Here is a 24,415-nt window from a genome sequence, read left to right as displayed (position 1 = left end):
AGGCATGTACTCATTACGCCCATTTTATAGATGAAACTGAGGCTGAGAGAGATCAACTTCTTTGCCTAAGGCCACACTGCTAGGCAGTGTTGAGACTGTAGGTTTTTTTCCTCCCTGACTGGGGAAAAAAACATGAAACCTGTGCCGACCTTGGAAATGTGGAAGCGCTATAAATGGGAGGCAGAACTCTGTGGTTCCTCATGCTGCATTTAGTGTCCTAACTAAAATGGGGCCCCGGTTTTCCAAGGCAAGCTCAGCCAGCATCAAACACCAGGTTTGTTTGGCTGCAGAGTAGAAATATCAATTCATTTGTTTCTGTTTGCACTCTTTTCCAGCTGAAAAACCTCTCTTGTTAGCTGTCGACAATGTCACTTCCACATTTTCATGTGATGGGTTTCTACTGCTGCTTATTTTGAAACAGAGGTGATAATTAATCTTCCCACATTCAAGCATTGCAAACATATTTCAATTTCAAATGAGATAAGGCCCAAGCTGAAACACCCACACTTAGATTTTAGAAAGCTTTATACCATGCATTGCAACTGGCCTGAATTTCCTCTGTGGCAGCCACATTATGGATGATGAGTGTAGAAGTATTATTTCTAACGGACAGTCTCTGCAGAATAGGGAGCTGACATACTAGCAAAAGTTGGAAGGAAGAAAGGAAGTGGGAATCAGGCTAACGTTAGTCTTTTTGCTGAACCGGTACGTACACTTCTCCTGCTTCATCCACTTGTCTTTCAATAGCAGCATAATTTTTTTTTTACAATAATGTAATTATAGTAGGTATCATTTAATTAACAATTAACACAGGACTTTGCATGATTACTAAGTTATTTACAGAATATTACAGATTACTCGGAAGGCATTCTTTTTATCCCTACTTTGTTTTTAATTTTTATTTATTTTAATTAAACTTGTTGGGGTGACAATGGTTAGTAAAATTACATAGGTTTCAAGTGGACAATTCTATAATACATCATCTAAATATCACATTGTGTGTTCATCACCCAGAGTCATTTTTCTTTCCATCACCATATATTTCACACCCTTTACCCTCTTCTACCATTCCCCTCTCTGCTTACCCTCTGGTAACCACTAAACTGTGGTCTGTGTCTATGAGTTTTTGTGTCTTTATTTGTTTGTCTTGTTCCTTTGTTGCTTTCAGTTTTATATCCCACATATGAGTGAAGTCATATGGTTCTAGGCTTTTTCTGTCTGACTTATTTTGCTTGGCATAATAATCTCAAGATCCATCCATGTTGTTGCAAATGGCAGTATTGCATCTTTTCTTATGGCCAAGTAATATTCCATTGTGTACAAGTATATATACTGCATCTTCTTTATCCAATCAGCTGTTGAAGAACACTTTGGTTGTTTCCACATCTTGGCCACCATAAATAAAGCTGCAGTGAACATCAGAGCATGTATACAGAGGGTGCCAAAAAATGCCTACACATTTTAAGAAAGGAAAACTATATTAAAATTGTAATACTTAATATATACTGATAAAAAGATGAATACAAGTCACATTTGACTTCTGCAATTACAAGAGGTAATTACTTCTGATTGTGGCAAACTACTGCTTGAGCAACACTGACCAAAGTGTCCACCTGTATACATATTTTGGCACCCCCGGTATCTTTACGGATAAACAGCACCTCCGATAAAGAGCTAATATCCAAAATACATAAGAACTCATACAACTCAATAACAAAAAGGCAGACTATCCAATTGTAAAATGGCTAGAGGACATAAACAGAAACTTCTCCAAGAAGATATACAAACGACCAACAGGTATATGAAAAAATGCTCAACTTCACTAGCTATTAGGGAAATGCAAATCAAAACCACATGAGATATCATCTCACACCTATTAGAATGGCTATGTTCAAAAAGACAAATAATAACAAGTGTTGGACAGGCTATGGAAAAAAAGGAACCCAACTACACTGTCAGTGGGAATGTAAATTGGTGCAGCTGCTATGGAAGGTAGTGTGAAGGTTCCTCAAAAAATTAAGAATAGAATTATCATATGACCCAGCAATCCCTCTCCTGGATATATACCCCAAAATCTGAAAACATTTACCCATAAAGTTATAAATAGCAGCATAATTTTGAAGCCTACTTGTAGCACCAGGTAAATACATCACTTCCTGTATTCACTGTCACTGATTTTGAAGGTTGGGTCTGGTCATAGCGTATTAGAATCAGAACTATAAAAAACCTGTATGCCATATAGTTTATATTTACATGTATGTGTTTTAATACTGATTTCTTGACTAGTATTTTAGTAAACATTATTTACAAGTGACTTGGTATCACTTGTTAGGATAGTTTCATCTCTGGTCATAAGAGTAGACAATAAAATCTATAAGGGGTTATATTCTAATTCCATAAAGAAGATGTGGTATATATACTCATACACAATGCAATATTATATTGTTCGGTTTTCTCATGGGGTTTCTTGAAGAAATCACAAATTTCTTGAAACCCTAAATAACTTGAATGTTATTTACTCAGAACTCTAAATACTGTGAACAATTATTCTCTTAGAACCTTAAATAATATGAATATTATTATAAGTATTCTTAATGAGGTCAGCCCAGGAACCTTGTAGTGCACAGTTCTTTACAGGCACACATTATGGGCACTCATATTTCACAGGGCAACCATGAAAAATGTATTGCTTTTTTTTGTCATTCTTTTTGTTTCCTTTGATCTGCTTCCTGGCTAAGAGTGACTTCCAGGATCTCTGCAGCCGCCCACAAGTCAAGCCAGCTGCTTGGTGATGGTTTGGGTCCCAGAAATTTTACAGCACCTGTACCAGAAAGTGTACCATTTTCTCACTCTGAATGCTGTTATAACTAGAAATTTTTGAGATTTTCTGGTAATTAAAATGCTTCCTTCATTTTATAGATATATACACATAGATTTATGAATATTTATTTACAAAAACAAAGATGTTCATTTACTGTAGCAACCATACTGAGTGAAACAAAACAGAACTATACATCAAAGGAAAAGGGGGAAAAAAGGAAAAATAAAAGTAGTGTACTAACTTTCTTTACTTGTGCTACGACCCAACATTTGATCTGTCATACCCTGCTTCTAGATTCAGTTTTAATATATTTATTTTAATATAAAATATATTAATTGTTTATTTAGGTATTAGGTTTTTAACTTTCTTAAAAATGAAATGAGGCAATCCTGAAGAAAAGAAGTCTCATTTGGGGAAGTTTTTCTTGGCATATGCTGACTTAGACTATTTTTTTCCTATGGAAAACAAGAAAGGAGTGATTTGGAGAAGGATAAATGTGGAGTTTGAGAGATAGTAATCTGAGGTAGTACGTTTTGATCTAGCAAGCCTTTCTCAACATAAATTTGGAAATCTGAAGATAAATCTCAGAAGAAAATTGAGAATTTGTGATTTTAATTTAAAAATCTATAGTCTACAAGAAGTGACATTTAAGGACTGATAATAATGGCTAACACACATTGAGCATGTCTGTATGCCAGAGATTGTCCTAAATTCTTTTCACAAGTTAACTCATTTCATCTACAAAACAACCCTGGAAGGTAAATACTATTTTTGTACCTATTTGACAGATGAGGGAAGAGAGGGACAAAAGGTTAAGCAAGTGCCACAAAATCACTCAGCTAAAAAGTGTCATAGTCAGGGTTTCAAACCCAGGAAATCTATTCACAAAGCCCAAATTTCAGCAGATACAGGGTATGATAGAGAAAGCGGATAGGTGGACCACAGAACATTCTGAGATAATTCACACTGATGAGCCAAATGAAGTCAGGGAATTTGTGAAGAAGAGAGTGAAAAAAGGCATGGTTTCGAGAACCTTAGGGAAAACCTGAATTGCATAGTTTCTTACTTAATATCCAAGGTAGAAAAGCATGTCATAAAAGGGAAAGACAACAGTGATGGGGAGAGCAAAGAGAATGAAGACGTAGTAAGGAGCATGAACTCAGGTGATTAAGAAGTATTGACTTTGCAGGAAGGCTGTTCCTGGAGCACCCTGGATTTAAGAAAGGTGGCTTTTTCAGTAGCCACACTGTCAATGACACAAAGTCTGCATCAGTTTCATAGAACTGAGAATTCTAATGGCTGTAAACAATCACAAAGGTAGTCTGGTTTGATGGGAAAGCACTGGAAAGGAGAGAGGAGAGAAGTACACGGCCTACTTGTTCACTTCTTTCAGTTTCTACTTAAATGTTAGTGAGGCCCTCCTTGAAGACACTGTATAAACTAACATCTTCTCCCTACCTCCTTATCACCCTGTTCCCTACCTCCACTTTATTTTTCTTCATGGCACTAATCTCTCTCACATATATTATGTATTTACTTGGGTATTTGCCTCTTCCCCCTACTCAAAAGCAAGCCCAATTGGGGAAAGATGTTGTTTTGGTTACTACTGTATTCCAGGACCTAGAATAATACCTGGAATGGAGCAGACACTTGATATATATTTGTTGAATAATTCTAATCATGCCCTGACTGAAGGGTGGAGCTCAGGTCACATGACTCATTGATTTTTGGGTCTACTTTTTTACAATCTATAAGATAAAGGAGATATCCAAGATTATTTTAAAGTTTCTTCACTCAACTCGTATTTATGATTCTAGAATGCTCCACCATTTCCCCCCCTCCCTATTTTGTTTCAGAAATGTGAAGTTGTACCCTATTTTAGTACAACTCGAGAGCCTGAAGTCTAAAATTTAATCTCCAGATGTCAAGATGCCTGGATGTGATCCTATGCACTGGCTAGTGGTTGATCCTGGGTCCACTATGAATCATTCCACACAACAGGAAGAGCTGTGTGTTGCCACAATTGCTTGGTTTGTTTGCCTCCAGCACAGTTTACTCAAGGTCAATTCTTTGAAGCTGGAGATATGACTCGTCATTTGTATTTCTAAAGTGTAATTTTATTTTTGAAGCAGAACTATCCATATCTGGCAACAAACCCACTAACTTAAAGTATCATGGTGCTCCTAAGAGCCACAGTTCCACAACCTGAGATAGCAAACTCCATACAGTGCATGAGATTCAGGTGTTCATTTTCTAGGGTACTAGGTGCCAAAGGAGCCACTTTTGGGTTTCTAGGTATTATAGGTAATTATATCATGAATGGTCCCAGGTTTTCTTACACAAATATAACTTCTGAAGAAACCACGATTTAATTTCCAGTGCTTTCTGGATACTGTCTGGAAATCCCCTCTCTCACTCTACTTATGTGATTGAACTTTAAACATCTGGGTTTGCTTTTTAGGGGAGGTGCACAAAAGGGAGGAAGGTAATAAGGGAATGGAATTCTATAAGGGATAGTAATGCATCCATAATTATTTTCTGCATATAAAAGGTAAAGAATGATGACTGCGATATCACCAAGTGCCTTTATGTTTGTTGTGAAAACCAGAGGAAAGTAGGCTGTAGTCTCAGTCTTCTGAGTCTGGAGAAAGATTATTTATCTTCCCTGATCCATTGGCATGATGTGTCGTGATTTCCCCAGGATATTTTTAAACATTTTATTGGCTTCTTAAGGACAAAGTAGAAAAGTGTGGACTGGGGACCATTTCAATTAGGAGGCTCTACTACCTGTTAAAAAATGTCATCCAAAAAAATGTTTTTGAAGAAATTCAGTCACTCAAATTCAAAACCAAGGTATAAACCAATGGAGAAAGGATTAATGTCATCCTGGAGAAGGCCTTCAGTATTGTACTCCATAAACCAATCTGATTTAACTTATTTTTTGTACTTAAAACTATGAATAAAGATTTAGAAAACTACATTGCAGTTCTCTCTCCCACTAGATAGAGTTGTTCAAAAATGAGATTATTTCTTCTTCTCATTGAAATGCCTAGTATTTAGTATGAATGATTTTCACCCAACTATTCATATGGACAGTCTATAAAAAGTGTGGAGCAGGCCTAGTCATAGCTCATTCTTGTCAGCAACACATTTTAAGAGCGACACCTAACTATTGTTCATGACATCAAGAGCATCTCCACCTTCAATATACCCCTTCATAAACTCCCAGCAGCTCCTGAAAGATGCCATTTATTAATCTCTGTATAAAATGAGAATATGAGGGGATACAGCAAAGCATAGTTTGAAAATAAAAGAACAAGTAATTCAATTTCTAACCTTAATCCTTATAAGAATGTTGGGGAGAATGACTACGTCTATTTGTAAAAGTCAGAAAAACAACATGATTCACTAGCTTAACCTTTTTCACTATAATGGAATGTTTTCTCACTGTATTTGTGTTCATCTTCAACTAGAGAAAATTAATCTGAATGCCAAAATACAATAAAATGTCTTGAACTAAAATAGCATTGCTTATCGATAGAATATCTTCAAAAGCGTGTTTTAAAGCATGTTTTATTTCCACTACACACTCCTTAAAAACATTATCTGGTGATCAAAATCCTCCTTTGGACCTTTTTCCTGCCTTCCTGTAAACAAAATTGGAAAACGAAAGAATAGAATGTGAAGGGGGATTGCTATGAGAACAAGGGAAAATAACATTAGGTAAAGTAGAAGGGAAAAGTTTAAATCAATTATTGGAGAGATATAGTTGATTGATACTTTCAGAGTATGCCTCGTTGATTTGCATGAGAGTCCTGCTTGGACTCTGACTATCACAAATAGTAAATAATTTTTTGCCTCAGATAATTGTAATATATGGTCAAAGCAGCTAAGAACTAATGATATTTTCCTTCACACACAGTTACTTACATGCTATCACTTGCTCTAATAAAGGCTTCAGGGTAGCACCTATAAGCTTCTGAAAATCACAACCCTTTCCCAGAGAGAATCCACAAAGAATATAAATTATATTTTTAGACATTTAAATGGTCAATAGTAATTAATTCACTTCATCTCTGGATGGCTGTGGATTTGTGCTAGCTAAGGTTTTCTGGGTAGTTATAAGCAATCTCTCTATATATATGATGGAAGAGAAATATTATTTTTGGTAATGTTAATTATAGAGCTTACGTGAGTTACAAAAATTATACCTGGAAGAAAAAAAAAAGAAGCTGCAGACTTTGCTTTTTTTGGAAACTTTTCAACAATCAATTCTGGATCAATTCTGAAACCTTTTCAAAACATTAAAGATGGGAAAGAAAAATACTGGTAAGATGGAAATGGGTATCACAGTTCCTTTAATTTGATAGTTTGTATATTAATGTGCTACTAGATTTTCTAAAGATTATTCTGAAACTCTTAATTTATAGTATTTGTTTACAAATGCATAGGAAAACAATAAATGTCTCAAACACCATCTGCCAGTATTTCCCCTGAAGGGTTTTGCATATTTCAGTGAGAAACAAGTCTAAATATCTTGTAATTTTCACAAAAATGTTTTATAATTTCACAGTAGCCCTGCTAATGAAGTACGGTATGAGCCCTTATAATAAGCCACAATGATTCCAAATTGCAGACAGTGCCTTGCCATATTATAAAACATAGTGAGAGCTGCTGGGGAGTAGGAAAGTTGTTTCCTGCTTTGGGCAGAGAAGAAGGCTGAAAGGAAATTTCATTTTGAAAGGAGAATGAGAAGGGCTGATATGTGTATCCACCTTAGATGAAGTTCAAGGAACTCAGAAACTTGGGAAATGAGTCTGAGAGGACTCCTAATATTAGCTGTGAGCACCGAGATATAGCAACAATTTTGGAGATAGATACCAGATCATTTCCTCATATGTGGTGTATGAACATCGATGTAGAAAATCAACATTTAGGTACCTGAAAAAAAGAATACTAGAGATAGCAAAATTGGATCTGAAATTAATTTCCTGGGTTGCCACAGTCATAAATCCAAACTTTCAACACAGAGAAGAGATAGGACAGCATCTTATTAATCCAGGCTTATTAAGACTGGATTCAGGGCATCAGTATGAACTGGAAGTTCCTCTGAACAAGTGGAAACACAAACACAAAGGCATGAAGAGTTACAGCAGCTTAGCTCTGATTTACTGAGTGCCTTCCCATGTGCCTAACATGGCAGTAGTCCCCTACACAGTGGCAAATTTTCATGACTCTCCTTCAGGGTAAGTATTAACATATCCACTTTGCAGTGAAACCTGAGGGTCAGAAAATGTGACTTATTTGCTTGATGACTTAAAACTAATATGCGACAAAGACAAAAATCTCAGATACATCTCATGCTTATTGTACACACCTGCCTCTGCAATTATCAAGCCAAATAGGCATTTAGTGTTAATCACTCCAAGTGCAGGATGGGATGGATATATGGGGAGTGAATGTAAAAGGTATTTTAGAAAGCGTTGACTGCAAATTATATTATTAATAGCTATGTATTTATCTTAATATGTATTACACAAATATAATAGTATACTATAATTTGTATCCAATTATTTTATTTCTTTAGGACAAAGTAAAAAATAAGGTAGGGTCACTGTAATCCAGTTTACATATGTAGAACACACAAATTACTGGTATGTACCATGAATGTTCCAAGCATTCATTAAATAAATTTTAGCTGAAAGTCTTCTGAGAAAATGGTGATCTAGATCTGTCATCTATCTATCTATCTATCTATCTATCTATCTATCTATCTATCTATCATCTATCTATCATCTAGCTAGTATGAGTTTTCACCTTTTGAATTTCTAAGCCTTTCACTATGTCCTTTTCAGCAGTGCATTAAAATTACCTTTAGCAATTGTCAAATACAACAAAATTCATGGAATATATGTGAGGGACTGAAGTTTGAGTAAAACCCATCTAATCCAGTAGATCCCTGACTCTCATGAGTATGTACGAATTAAGAAAATTAAATTATTATAAATCTATATAATATACTGTGTGTAACATGAGACATAAACAGTCAACTTAATAGAATATAATAATAAAAAGTAAATGTGAAAATTGTGATTTTTTTTTCTAACCCAATAGAACTTCTTTTCACCCTCCCTCAGTCAAAGGTATGCATATACCACTTTTGATCTTATTTCTTTTATAATTAAGCATAGAATATACTAATATTTCTTAGTAAGTAGTATATGTTAATTAACTTCATATGTTTTTTTATTTAAAAATACAACAAATTTATTGTTGAATCTTTCTCTCTGTCACAAATCAAGTCACAAATTTAAAAAAGTTTTCTAAGTACCTTATTGTTGTTTTGAGTACTCTAGGTTCTCATAGGTGGTGAATTAGGGATGATGATTATTCTCCAAACAGAACAACGGCAGACATTATACTTGCAGTTGGAAAAAAACATATTGATTAGCATGCGATGCTATAGTTTGTATCACTATAGAAGGAAGCACAAAATAACTAGCGTAGGACACTTGGAATGTATAGGAACGATGTATATTTCTATAATGAAATAATGAAAATGGAGCGGCTTGAAACAGGAAGTAGGGCATTTAAATCGAACTTGCAAAAGGAGACACATCTGTCCAAATTGTGGCAAAACTTGCCAATCCTATACTGGTTAGATTGGTAGTATAACAACAAATAAAACAGTCATGAAAAAAATATTACCATCATCTTCAAAGAATTGCTGCTCATCATCTCTCTAAACAGATGCACATGTGTGCTTCCAAAACTAGGAAAATTCGACTCACAGTTTCAAACATGTGAACATGAGAGCTAACTGGTATTCCATAAATCTTGTTATCAAGTCAGAACAATTTAAAAACTAAAAGTGATTTGTAACACAAAATTTTTTTTTTACAATTTTAATACAAAACTCTCAGAGATAAATGATTGACTTTTTTTTAAAAGATTTTTGGGGAGAATTGGGGGGGAACAGCATTGGGGAATCGAGGAAGGGGAACAGACAAGTTGCTGTCCTTTTTGTTCTTCAGTCTAGTTGTGGAGGATGTCGCTTCACTGGCCCATGTCGGTATTATCACTGCGCTCTTCCTGGGTGAGGCAGTCACTCCCTGGCCATTGGATGGTCTCTCACTGCGGCTCATGGCAGCTCAGGGAAGCACACGCCAGCTGCCGGCCAGCCCCAATACAGCCTACGCCGTCACCGGCGACTCACGGCAGCCCAGCTCCAGGTCAAACTGTTGTTCACCATCTTAGCTGTAGAGGGTGCAGAGTCACTGGCCCTCATGTGTGATCCATACCAGGGCCCTGCTGCTCAGAGCTGGCGTCCCAAGCCAACTCTTAACCAAGGTGCCACTCGGCTGGCCCATGATTGACTTTTTCATGAGAAAAAGTTAGTAAAATGTGCTGCCTGAGTGTGTGAGGGAAATTTTGCCCATGCCATTCTCTAGAATCACTGGAAAGTCTAAATAAAAGATTAAGTACATGCCAGCTGCAGACCAAAGTGATGAAGGAACTGGAAGCCCAAACAAAAGGAAAAATAGTTGGTTTGAAATGAATATACAAAACCATCCCTGCATATATAAAAAGAATCAGTAGACAGCAAGAGGCACAGTTCAACTGTAATTATGTTAAGGGAAATTAAATCTCTTCCATCTCTTACTAATGTAGCTTTCACATCCCACATTCTTGATCCTAGTTTGTTAATTGTGATGATGATGAAAATAATGGTATTGTATATAAGAAATGAAACTCAATGAATAATGGTGTCTGAAAGAATAAATCTAGTCCTATTGTTAATGAAGATGAGCATAAAATACAGTCCAAGGAAGGATTTTTAGAGTAAAACCACAGCATCAAGCTGGATATATATATCCATAAGTTATATCTTACTGATTAAATGGTTCAGGGCTTCTATAGCCACATTATTTATTTATTTATTTATTTTAGGGTTGGGGTGGCGCTCTCCTTGACCTGTTTCAAGCAAGCAGCTCTGTGTTAAAGGCTCTTATTAGTAGTAAGTTTCTGTATATTTCTTGCATGATCTTCAGTTTTCTTTGTGAAGTTTGCTGCTGTTTAGATCGGTGCAGAGATATTTGTAATTGTTCTTTCTACCTTTGTTGTGAAGTGTAGATTTTGTGTCATGAAGCATTGTTCTTTCTCGTGTTTATACTTCGTGTCTGATTGTTAACTTTGTCAGATATAACAATGCTATATTGCAGCCTCTGTATTACTTTGCTTGAATTTTCCCAATATTCCTTTGCTCGTGTCTTTAATTTTGCTTTTAGTACTTTTTTCCCTTAGGTTTACTGCTTATATTCAGCATGGAGTTTTTTCAGCTATGTCCTGTGAGCCAATTTAAAAATATTTTTAACATGTCATTTAAGCCTATTTACATTTGTTAATGTGACTAATGTATTTAGGTGGACTCATTATTTTAAGTTAAAATTACTAAATGCATTATGTTATATTTACTATGTTTCACTATGTGATCTGTTTTCTTTTGTTTTTTACTTTGATTTTATATTTCTTTTGGTATTTATGAACTTTTACATTTTTGTTCTAGTGTTAATTTTGATATGGATAACCTTATAAAATGAACATAGTCTTTTTTTTTCAACTTAGGCTTCTACTCATTGTTTGTGGGATAGACTGCTACTAGCTGTGATTATCCAACTGTCCCTGTACTCATGTGCTTTGCTCTGTAATTTTACCATACTTTACTGTTATGTTGGGGCATATTTGCATTGTTTCTTTGAGTTTGATTATGTGACTTTATTTGACCAACAGAATGAGTAAAAAACAATGGCACGACATTTTTTAAGTCTAAGTTTTAAGAGGACTTGCACATTTCCATGGGTTCTATTGCGCCAGTTCCATTGCCACAAGACAAGTATGCCTGGCTAGCTAGAAAGTCCCAAGATGCAGATGTGAGACTGGTGCAGCAAAGCCAAACTGCCCTAGTTGATCCCCACCTAGTTTAGACTTCCCTAGTTAACCCCCAGATGTGAGAATGAAACAAGCTGAGATCAATAATATTGCCCAGCAGAGTTTAGCCCATCCACAAGAACATGATTATTGATTTAAGCCCTGAGTTGGTGGTAGTTTTACATGATGCACTATTATGCAGTTAAATGACACAGTTTGTCAGTTTTAAATGATATCTTCTGACTAGCCATTACATGGTAATTAATGAGCTTATTTTACTTTTTCTCTTTCCATTTAAAATTTTGTGGTATTTCCACTGATATAGTACTCTTCCAGTTTTATCCTCACATTTATTTTAGTCCCAGATTGGCTATTAAATATTTCTTTTATTCACCCTAGTCATTTTACTATAGTTTCTCCAATTCTATCTTGGTTGGGTGAAACTTTCCCTCTAAGGTTTCCTCAGGACAAGCTCACAAGTCCAAAGCTCCTGGAGTTTTTCATGTTAAAACTGTATTTTTATAGGTTTGATATATAGTTTGACTAAACAGTTTTTTTCACTGATTCTTTCTTTGATTTTAAGTATTTCTTATAAAATACTGCTCTAGGGCTGGCCAAGTGGTGCAGTCGTTAAGAGCTGGCTTGGGATGCCAGAGGGCCCCGGTTCGAATCCCACATATGAGGGCCAGTGACACTGCCCTCTACAGCTAAGATACTGAATAACAGCTCAACCTGAAGCTGGGCTGCCGTGAGTCGCCGGCGATGGTGTAGGCTGTAGCACCTGCTGCAGTGGGTTGCCATGGGCTACCGTGTGTAGCCAGCAGCCAGCGTGAGCGGCCAGCAGCCGCTATGAGCAGCTGTCCAGAAGTTGGCGACTGATCTGCCTCGCCCGGGAAGAGCGCAATGATGGTACCAACTTGGGCTAGTGAAGCAACGTCCTCCACAACTAGACTGAAGAACAAAAGGACAGCAACTTGTCTGTTCCCCTTCCCTCAATTCCCCAGCACTGTTCCCATCCTCCAATTCCCCAATTTAAATCTTAAAATAAAATACTGCTCTACTTTTTCTTGTATTGTGTATTTCTGTTCAAAAGTTAGATGCCAATGCTTTTTTTGCTTGGTAATTACTTCACATTTGACTATGGCCCAAAGGGTTCTTTCTTTAAGTATAATAGTTTACTTCAATATGTCTAATAGTTGACAGTACTGGATTAATTTTTCCCATATAGTTGATGGGAACTTTTAATAAGAGATTCAAGTCTTCTTTTATTTCAGTGATGTTTCCTTAATTTATTTCTTTTTATTTTCTTATAGTTTTTTTTATATTAAACATCTCAATTATTTTTTTTCCTCTTCAAGGACTCCACTTAGATAATTAATATATTTTGTTACTTGTCTGTTATATGTATCATGTTCTTTCTGATTATTTATGCTATTTAGGAGGTCTGACAATTAAGTTTGAGAACTCGTTGCAATGATGTTGCTAACCTTTTTTGATATCAGAGGGATTATTCATTATGAATTTGTAACAAATGGACAAACATTTGGAAGTGCTGAAAAGGCTTGTGAAAAAGTTAGATGACCTGAACTTTTCATCAACAATTCATGGCTCTTGCATCACGACAACACACCAGCTCACACGGCACTATCTGTGAGGGGCTTTTGGACAGTAAACAAATTACTGTACTGGAACACTCTCCCTACTCACCTGATGTGGCCCCCAATGACTTCTTTCTTTACCCAAAGATAAAGGAAATGTTGAAAGGAAGACATTTTAAGGAAGACATTCAGAACATCAAAGATAATATGATGACAGCTCTGATGTCCTTTCCAGGAAAAGAGTTCCAAAATTGCTTTGAAGGGTGGACTAGACACTGGCGTAGCTTCCCAAGGGGAGCACTTCGAAGGTGACCATAGTGATATTCAGCAATGAGGTATTTAGCACTTTTTTTAGGATGAGTTTGCAAACTTAATTGTCTGAGTTCATATAGTCATGTGCCCCTTGTATTTTTGGTCATATATTGGGTTGTCAAAAAAGTCATGACGTATTTTTCTATGTTTTTTTGTTGCAAAAATGCATCATGACTTTTCAACAACCCAATGTATTCTCCCTAAGATCTTGTAACTTATTTTTTCTTTCTGAAATGATTTTGCCTTATTCTTTAATTTCTTTCTTAGGTTTGGTCAGCTCTGATTTCACATTCTTTAGGGTTTTTCCATTATTATTCTGAGTTCCTAAGTTCTGGATTTGTGATGTTCTTTCATGTCTATAATTGTTCGTTCAATATTATTAAATTTATCTTAGAACATAATGTAAGTTGTCCTCTGTTTCATAGCTATTTTAGTATTTTTATCTACAAACAATTTTTCATTCTATTTTCTGTTTTCTTCTTATATGGACTTTCACAGATAACTTGGTTCAATTGTGTTTTTCTGTATATTGCATTTTTTTTTCACAAAGGCAATAACTTGTAATTCAATGGGGATATCATAAGTGTTTTGGAGGGTCTCCTGGGTACTTGTCACCTTATTCTGAGCCTCAATGAAATACTTTAAAAAAATAAATGGTATTTTCTACCAGTTTTTCTAATTTTTGATACTATCCTTTTTCAGCATAATTATATTGTAATATCTTTAGTCACATCTTTGTTTCTCTGTAAAGAGCACCTCCCTTTTCCAAGTTGCCTCCATCTTTCCTCAACATACTGCCTTTCTAAGACTGTCACCAAATTCCTTGCTTTTAGCTTCTAGTGGCCGATGGTCTAAACTATCAAGTCTTAGAGATAGTCTTAATATTTCCCCCTAAAAATAATCCACTTTTTCCGGGAGCAATACCTATGAGGAGGTATCTTTGATGAGGCACCATCATGACCTCACTGCACACGACTCCCTGTGCAAAATGTCCTGGTTCTCACTGCTAGGGTGGGCTCTGCATCCAGTTCTGTCGGTTTCAGGCACTCATGTAGTGATGTGCAATGGTGTTGCTTAGAGTTGATTAGGCTTGGGTCTTGCTGATTTTTCTGTTCTTTTAGTTTTTTGGCATTTTTGGAGAATTTATGGAGGCATTACAAATATAGGTAGCCACTTTTGTCCTACAGACAAAAGGGGGGGAAGCCTCCCCTCCCCACACATTTTTTTTTTAAGATTTTATTGGGGAATTGGGGGAAGGGAAACAGAGCTGGGGAATTGGGGGAAGAGAAACAGACAAGTTGTTGTTTTGTTCTTCCGTCTAGTTGTGGAGGGTGTTGCTTCACTGACCCAAGTTGGCACCAGGCGAGGCAGATCAGTCGCCGGCTTCTAGACGGCCACTCACTGCGGCTGCTGGCCACTCACACTGGCTGCTGGCTACACACGGTAGCCCATGGCAGCCCACTGCAGCAGGGGACTGCAGCCCACACCGTCTCCGGCGACCCATGGCAGCCCAGCTCCAGGTCAAGCTGTTGTTCAGCATCTTAGCTGTAGAGGGCAGTGTCACTGGCCCTCATATGTGGGATCCGAACCGGGGCCCTCTGGCATCCCAAGCCAGTTCTTAACCAACACGCCACTTAGCCGGCCCCCACATTTTAATTATAACAAAACTCTTATGGTTAATTTCAAAATTTGCTAAAGATAGTTTTTTGCATCTAACCTTAGTAAATTATAAAATACTACTTATACACAAACATTATTCAATTGGGCTCTGAAAAGATATTTTGAAAATGTAGAAATGTATTTGTTTTGTATTATTTAAAAAATAAGGTATTTTCTAGGTGGTTTACTATCATATTGTGAACTTTTGAAAGTATGTCACTTGTGGTCCTTCAATTTACACAAGTGAGCCTGCTAATTGTATAGTGGTGAAGAAAATGGTGGTAATTTCTGTAAAAAAATAAACAAAAAAAAAATTTTTGCCAACTAACGTTCTGTAAGGCAAGTACTAAACAATAATATAAAATTATCCTCACAAAACTAATTTGAAGAAATTGTTAGCTCATCAGTGATTGAAATTTTATTCAGGGGTGCATCAGTGACTTCTGTTTTCTCTGTTCAATATCATAGACATTCTCTGAGAGCAAAGGACAAATTAAAGTTGTCAAAATGTCCAAGGAAACATACATAGTAATTTAATTGTCTGTACCAGTCCCCACTCAGTTAATCTTTTCTCACAGGCAGAAATTTGATTATTGCTTCTCACTTGAGCTGATAACAATGTTAAAGAGGTTCAGTTTGCTTTTCAAGAATCTTATTTTTATTAATGTCAGTTTGTGTGACAATGGGAGCTGAGGTAGAAACTAAAACAAGTAGAAAATGGTGACGGCTCCTTTAAGTTTTGTAATAATAATCCACTGAGATGTCCTTACGAGTTCTATGATGCTAATATGTTCTACACGGTGTGCCTTCCGCCAAGGTGCTAATTTCCTTGCCTTCAGTAAAAAGAAAAAAAGAATACATAAATGTGACATTCTCTTATATCCAACTGTTAGACTATCAAAGGAAGCAAAATAAAAGGAAGAAATAAAGTACCTTATGTAAAGAGAAAAACACATAGAGTGATAATGAAATGAAAAATTATACCCGAACTTGGAAATTAGTAAGGAGAAAGAACATGACAGCTAAAATTCATGTGAGCTTTATGAGCCTCTGTCAATGTACTGTAAACAATTATTATGGTTGGAGAAATGTTATACTGAACTACTAAGCCCAGTACTATCAAGAAATATATAAGCATGATATCGGGGGTGGGAGGGCAGTGGATGGGGGGAGGGGGGTTGTTACTTTGTGAGGGTGAAAAGGGTAACTATTGCATTGTTCTGTACACCTGAAACTAACAATAAAAAAAAAAGTTAACATCAAAAAAAAAAAAAGAAAGAAATATAGATGTAACATCAAAGCCACAGTATGATAGAGATCTCCTAGCATTCAACAACACCTTTTTCCACTATAGTATCCCTAAAATCAGATATTATATCCATGGGGTAAAACTAAATGATATTCTAGGGAAAATATGATAAGTTATAAAATTCAGAATAAAAAGATCAGACATTATTCAATTAATCTATTTTTGAAAATAGGCTTAAAGACAAGAAATAGAAGAAATATGCCAGCATAAAATAATCTATAATTCAAATGATTAGTGATAACCATTAGATTTTTATAAAACCAAGTTACAAAAGTGATTCAAAAAATATTTATCCATCTTTACAGTCAGTTATTTATTCTATTCAATAAATATATACTGAGTGCTTATATGCTGAGTGTTTTAGGGATTGGTCAATAGGAACACACTAACAGCCTAAGCAGACTTGCTTCTTAGACCCATTCAGTGGAAAATTTACAGAAAATAAAGAAAATATACAAACCAGGAATATTTAAACCAAGAATATTCCCAGAGGAGGATTCTGGTGTAAGTAGGCAATTTTAGGGTTATCTAGGATTTTAATGCCTTATTGTCTAGCTCTAAAAAGATATTTTTCTTAGGATGAAAATGAAAGACTATGAATTTTAAAGTCAGATATGTTTTCAAATGACTCTGCTCCATCTACCAGTTATTTTAATTTCAGAAATTTGTTTCGTTATATTGAGTCACATTTCCCCTCTCATATAAAATTTATTAATATGTTTTGATTATTAGATTCCTATTAGGATTAAGTGCACTAATCTACGTAAAGTATCTGATAAAAAAAGGATTCTTAGTAAGTCTTTGTTGCTAGCTCCCTTCCCTTTGCTACTGAAGGCAAAAATATATGATATTCCAGCAAAAGAAAACATACTATGTTCTATTTATTCCACCCAATTAATTTCATCCATGGAAATAAAATGTTTTTATAATAAATACGTGTTTTATGAATTACCTTTTGGAAGATTAGGGTAGCAGAATTTTATCAAGTAATTTTGAATTCCAACAGTAGAGGTAACTATAGCCAAGTTCAAAAGCCTCAATATTCTATGCAAATAATCCTAATCCCTTAAATTCCATCTAAACCACACTATCCCATTTAAGTCATGAGTCACCAAAGGTCAGGGATCATGTTTTCTTTTGCTATATCACAAAGTGGCATCTAGAATACATCTAAGGTAATTAAATGCAGTATTATTCTCTTTTCTCTCCTATTGTATATCAGGGTTGCCAGAAAAATGTATACAAGTGGACAGTTTGGTCAACGTTGCTCAAGCAGCAGTCTGCCATAATCAGAAGTGTTTGGACACTGATGGTAATCACTTTGAGCACCTCTTGTAATTGCAAAAGTCAAATGTGACTTGTATTCATTTTTGTTATTGGTATATTTTGAGTATTACAATTTTAATACAGTTTTCCTTTCTTAAAATGTGCATATATTTTTTACACCTTCTGTATACACATCTAAATTTACAAATCATTGATTACAGTGCCTTTTTTCCCATATACTCCAGCAACATGTCTACACATTTTAATAATAACCTATAAAGAAAATTTAGGAGAGAGAAAAACCACTTTACTTGTAGTTTTACAGTAGATTATTAGCAAACCAGACACTTGAACTCAGCCCCAGAGTGTCAGTACTATAACATGTTGGTAGAGCCTAGTGACAGGGCTGGAAATTTGGCCTTTGGAGAACGTGTAAATATTCTAGATTTGTGACTCTAGGCTTGGTGTCTTGTGAGAAAGACCTTTTAGCAGTTCAGATAGTTTAGGAGGGGGCAGTGAACTGAACAAAGATGACAGACATAGGCCACTGTGTCCAAAATATGAGACACTAGGGTAAGAGTGAGTTAAAAGCCAGCCAGCAAGCAGATGAGAACAAAAATAGGCAAGAATCTGGATAAAGGACGTTCCTAGACACTAAACATCCACGGGATGGCACGTAGAGTGCAATGGTCGTGCAGGTCTTTCTTCTACAGAAGAAACACGCTCTCTTAGCCAGAAGCATTCCTGCTAGGGTAGGAAAAAGTGTCTGGGGAAGCTGACAATTTAATTCTACAGGAGGGGGCTTTGTGGTGTCTGCATCTCGTTAGGGAAGTCAAGTGTTCAGACACAACTGGGATGCTCTGAGCTCAGCATCTAGCTTCAGGAACAAAGCCAATTATGAAACCTGCCTAAGTTTTCTTACCTTTACTCTCCGAGCCGAAATGCTCAGGGTGAAAAGCATTATCTGCAAGATTAGTTCCTTTTCGAGGATCTTCAGGGCCTTCCTCCACTGTCTTTATTTTCCTTGCTACAGGTGGTTTGGTTGACTAAAATGTCCATAGTCTGATGGCATAGTCTGAATAGACTAAAATATCCATTCTCACTTTTTATTATGAGTACCTTGGATGAGAATACCTAATGTAGTTTTGCTTAAAAAATATTATTAAGTAGAATAATTATTTTTGACAGGGGAGATCTCTAATCTCTTGTATTTGTGACACCACAGGGCTCCATATTAAATAACAGCTTGATTATTTATTCTACACCTGCCTTAAAGAATACTACTTTTAAAACTCCTGATGATCAACTTTCTACCTTAAAGCCACAAATAAAAGGAATGCATTCTGTGGAGGAAATCTCTGCCTGTATAGTTTTGCCTAAACCTTAGCAAAAATGTCTTCCAAACCTTTCATTTCACAGATGGGGATCCTAAGACTCACGAAGTGTCATATCTTACCCAAGTTAGCTCATGGCAGAACAGAAGAAATAACTAAAATCTCTGGACATCCACCTTCTCAAATAATTTGCCACCAAACTACTTTACCAAGGAGCTTGTAAATACCATCATGATTATCATCACAATTATTACACTCCTTGAGAAATTAGCATGTGATAGTACTGTTCCCTTTCAAGTTTTAATTCTTCAACTAGTTCCAGACCACTTTTTAAATTAAGTTCTTATGCTTTAACTCATTTCATTCTCATAAACTCTTATGAGGTAAATTCTATCATTATACCTTTTTTAGAGATGAGGAAACTGAGGCACAGAGGGATTCATGCTAAAGTTTAAGAATCCCCATTCTGCACATTTTCTCTGCACATATTCATACTCATAACCTCATAATTTCCTTCACTCCTTGTCTCACAGTACTTACTATTTCAATAATAATAATACCTTATCCATTTCTTGAGCAGAATAAGACATCTTTGCTGAGCTAAAGGAAGTCAGTTACTGGCTGACACTTTTATCTAAACCAATAATTACCACACCGTGGTATGTTTTATAATTCACTTTTATCAAGTGAATACATTAAATGCAGTAGATGAATCAATTCACCAGCTGGTGAGGTGGGGAAAGTGCCCTTGAATTATGAGTTGCAGAAAATGTTTAGTGGCTGAGAAGTGGAGAGAAGCATCCGAGGCTCTAGAGTTTGAAGATGTGGCCAAAGTTAGCTCAGCTGGGCAAGGTGAGCATTATAAGAAATTTGGTGAAAGAGATGATTCAGGGAACAATTTTTTGGGTTTATTTATTTTTCTTCTTTAAATTCCTGTCATTTCATTTACTTCTGTACCCCACAAAACACATAAGAAAAAAATATATATTGTATAAATTGCTGAACTAAATTGAAAATTGACTGATTGAATGTGACTATTTCTGTACTTTTCCCTCAGGTATTATAGAAGGTTATGTGTGGAAATATTTTAGTCTGGCAAACCAGGAAAAACCTTGGAATCCTTATGCAGATTGGCAATAAATTATGCATTTCCTCTTGGTATCTGTTTATTCAATAATTCACTTGCTTTAAATTCTGTCTAAATATCTTTCCCTAATAATTTATAAAATCTCCTGACAGTCAATAAAATGAAAGACACCAAATTCATTTTCTCTTTCTCTCTACCTCCCTCTCTTCTTGTTCGTCTCTCCTTTTCTTCTGCCCACCTCTCTGCTCTTCAAGAGATGAGAACAGGAGGGATTTGAGTTATACCAAAGATGTTATTAATTTATTCTGTGTCATATAGCAGTGTCAGAATACATAGGACATTTTAGAAGAGTGAAATACATGATTCATATGTTTAAGAGTCCTGGGAAGTTTTTAGCAGAGCTTTAATTTAAAAAAAAAAAAGAAAAAAGAATATAATTCGCCTTCCTTCTTTTCTCTGCCATCTGCTCCCCAATCCGTTCTATTGATAATACTACCAACACTGAGCAAAACACTTTCTCACTGAGATCGAGCTGGACTCTCTTGCAGTCCACTTTTATTGTCTTGACAACACAATTCTAGAATATACTGTGTTTTTTTGATCTTCAACTTCTTTGAGGGGAGGCACACTCAGTGAAGTGTCTGTCAAGTAGTTTCCTAAGAAGCGTTTGCTTGTGCCCTGATAGAGATGAGGGCGCAGGACCCAAATGGTAAATATTTAACAACGGGGAATTCTTCCCTTGCCTGTACAGGCACAAATTTTTAATACTAATAATCAGCATTTATAAATAGGCAGCTGTACATGAATGTACAGCCCTCCCAATGCAAATTACATACACATCTTAGTAAACATTCTACTGCAGATGCCTCTTTTGCTACAAACATTCCCTCATCCTTTGGTATGAGTACCAAAAACTATTCATGGAACATGGCCTGATACACCACAGATGCTACAAAAAATAGTATTTGTTGACTGACCAAATGCATAAATAAATGGAGGCTGAACTCTTCCATATCTTCCATTATTTATGTAACAATACTATTGCCCGGTTTGACAAAGATGATGACAATCATAACAAAGTAAATCTGCATTCTACAGTGCTTTGCAATTTCTAAAATATTTTCACATATATTGCCTCAACAAATTTTCACAGAGAAAGGAAGGAGGAGCTGAATTCCCTTATGTTTTTACAGGTGGTTATACTGGTAATTCCCATCCAGGTATGTCTCTTTGTCACCAATTCTAGTGCTTCTTTAATTATCCTGAACTGTGACCATAATGGGTCATCTTAAATTGTAAGGTATTTTGGAGCAAGGAGGGTTCATAATGTTAAACATGTAAGGTTTTATTTAAAGCAGGCATTGAAGGCAAAAGAGGGCATCGTCATCAAAAAATATTAACTGTCTACTTCTACGATGCTGTGTAAGTACTATGCCAAGAAAATATACTCCTTGAATAACTTACTTTCTATGACCAGGAACATAGGGACAGACAGGAACATCAGGGACAGACAGGAGAGAATAAAAGTTACATTTGAGAGCAATACTCATATACTTCAATGTTCTGTCTTAGGCCGTTTAGTTAATATTTGGTTTGAGAGATAACATGTTTGCTCTTAAAAGTTCAGAGTAGCTTTTCCTAAAGTTTATTATGCAGGGTGGAAACCAGTGTAACCCAATGTGATCCACATGGATATTCACCCTCTGTAAGAAGGGCTGTTACTCAGCTATGTGGAGTGTGGAGAGCAGCCTGTGGTCATCAGACTGCCTCCAGCTCTCAGCTCTCTCAGGCTGGGCCTCAGCTGCTGGGAGCCACCTTCTTGTTCTTACTCCAACTGTGGCTGAGGTAGGATGTGGCAGAAAGATCCTGGCCAAGCAGAGCCCCTTTGATGAGCAATATGTGCCCATTCCATCCTCCCCACTTCCCCTGGAGCCCCAAACTCCATCTTAATGTCTACATCAGAGAGCACAACCTATGCCATCAGAAAAATGACTCCTCATGGAGCATTTGAGAAATACCCAGGTTTTTACTTCTGAAATTCTTAGAGCCTGTAAGCTGCCTGAGACCACTCCACTATGCGGTGTTTCTCAACCTTTGCAGTCTTTTTTCCCCATAAGGACATTTCACCAGTCTATAAGTCTGCACAAAAGTGGGTTAGAAAATCAGCATGGCAACTACCACTGTCCACCACACATTGATTTCTCAGCCATGAACTCAGATAAATATTTTTGAGCATATTACATTTCATTCTACCACTGGTTGGAGAATAATGAGTATCTAAAGTTGTTTTTTTTTCTGCCCGTTAAAAATAAAATTGTATCTTTTTTTTTCTGTCTCTAATTTAACAATCCATAAGGGAGACCTTCATTTTATACCTGTCTTATTTCCCGGGACGAATTCAGAGTCTCTGTAGCTATTTCATCCCATTCCAAGCACCCCTGACTCCTTTCCTACCCCTCAGTTATAGCACCGCTGAACTGAAGCCACATTCACATTGTTTGTCTTTACTACTGTAATTATTTTAATTTTTACTTGTAAGTTTTAATTTCACACTCGCAGAAAAATTACAGAAAAATCCATATGCCCTTTGTCCAGACTTGACTATTGTTAATATATTGCCCACTTGCTTGCCACATACCCTTCCTCCATTTGTACATATTTGTGTGTGTGTATGTGTATGTGTGTGTGCATATATGTGTGTGTGTGTGTGTGTGTGTGTGTGTGTGTATATATATATATATATATATATATATATATATATATATATATATATATATAAACTTTTTCCTGAACCATTTGAAAGTAAATTGTGTACATTATGGTCCTTTATCTTAAATACTTCAGTGTATATTTCCTAAGAATAAGCATATCTTTTTACATGCCCACAGTATAGTTCCCAACCTCAGTAAATCTAACATTGATTGAACAAGTTCATCTAATTTACTGTCTGTGTTCCAATTTTGTCAATTGATCCAGTAATGTTCCTTAAAGCATATTTTCTCAGTGAGAAGGCTCTTTTTGATCATGGTAAGATTAACAGAGACAAGGATAATAATTCCATATTAACTGTGTTCTTTTTTAACATTGAATCTGGGGTGACATCATCATCGACTAATATGCCCTAAACAGCATGTACCAATCACTCTCATATCAATAATCTCATTTAATCCTCTCAAGGCTTTAAAGGACTAGTATACCCAGTCAGTAAATGCTAGAAAACTGGAAATCAGGGAGTTTCAATGACTTAGTTAGGTTCAGATAGCAAATAAGGGATGACTAATCCATTAAACTAAACTTCAGGGATATAGTCTTTTCATCTTTGCCTATTGCACGGGCTCTACACATATAAAAATGTTCAAAATTATTTGCTAAATCAACTGACTGAATGGATAGCAGGATGAAGAGCTAGTACCAAGCTAAAGCAACAGATTCTCTAACTCCAAATTCAGCAATGACACACAGTTAGAGGAGGCTTCTATGCCATCTTTTGTATGTGTTGCAGGGTTATGGTATATAATGATGATGACTTGCCAGAAAAAAAAAAGGAAATTATTTTAATCCTTGAAAATACCTCTACCAAATTGTGTTTCTTGGAGATGCTTTTACATGTTATGAAGAATTACATTTCTTGGCCACTGGATTTACTTTGTATAATTGTGACGTTCAAGTTTGAATACGATCCAGCCCAACTGATAATTAAAACCCACTAAATAAAATAAATTGTAGTAGGCATTAAGAGGGAATAAATTAATGAGACTATTATAGGACATATAATTCTTCGAAAGGAAGAACCTTTTATTTTTGCAAAGAGGTATCATTATTTTAATCATGTGTACTCGAAGAATATCCAAGAACCTGTTAAAAGGGGGTTCAAGCAATTTTATATATTTTTTTCCTAAAGAATCTAGAACGTCATAAAGTAGCGGCTCTTACAGTGTGTGTGTGTGCGCGTGTGTGTTCGAGTAGTTTGTATAAAGCACCATCATTATTGACGAGGTGACAGTGTTAGTTTTGGCTCAGCAAGGGATCTGTTTATTAATGGGAGCTCTCTGAATTTCCAGAAATCCTCCTTCTGCTCCTGGGTCCAATCTGGCTCTGTGT

The sequence above is a fragment of the Hipposideros armiger genome, unplaced genomic scaffold (assembly GCF_001890085.2).
Source record: "Hipposideros armiger isolate ML-2016 unplaced genomic scaffold, ASM189008v1 scaffold_329, whole genome shotgun sequence".
NCBI classification, from domain to species: domain Eukaryota; kingdom Metazoa; phylum Chordata; class Mammalia; order Chiroptera; family Hipposideridae; genus Hipposideros; species Hipposideros armiger.
Note: the sequence above shows the minus strand (reverse complement) of the source record.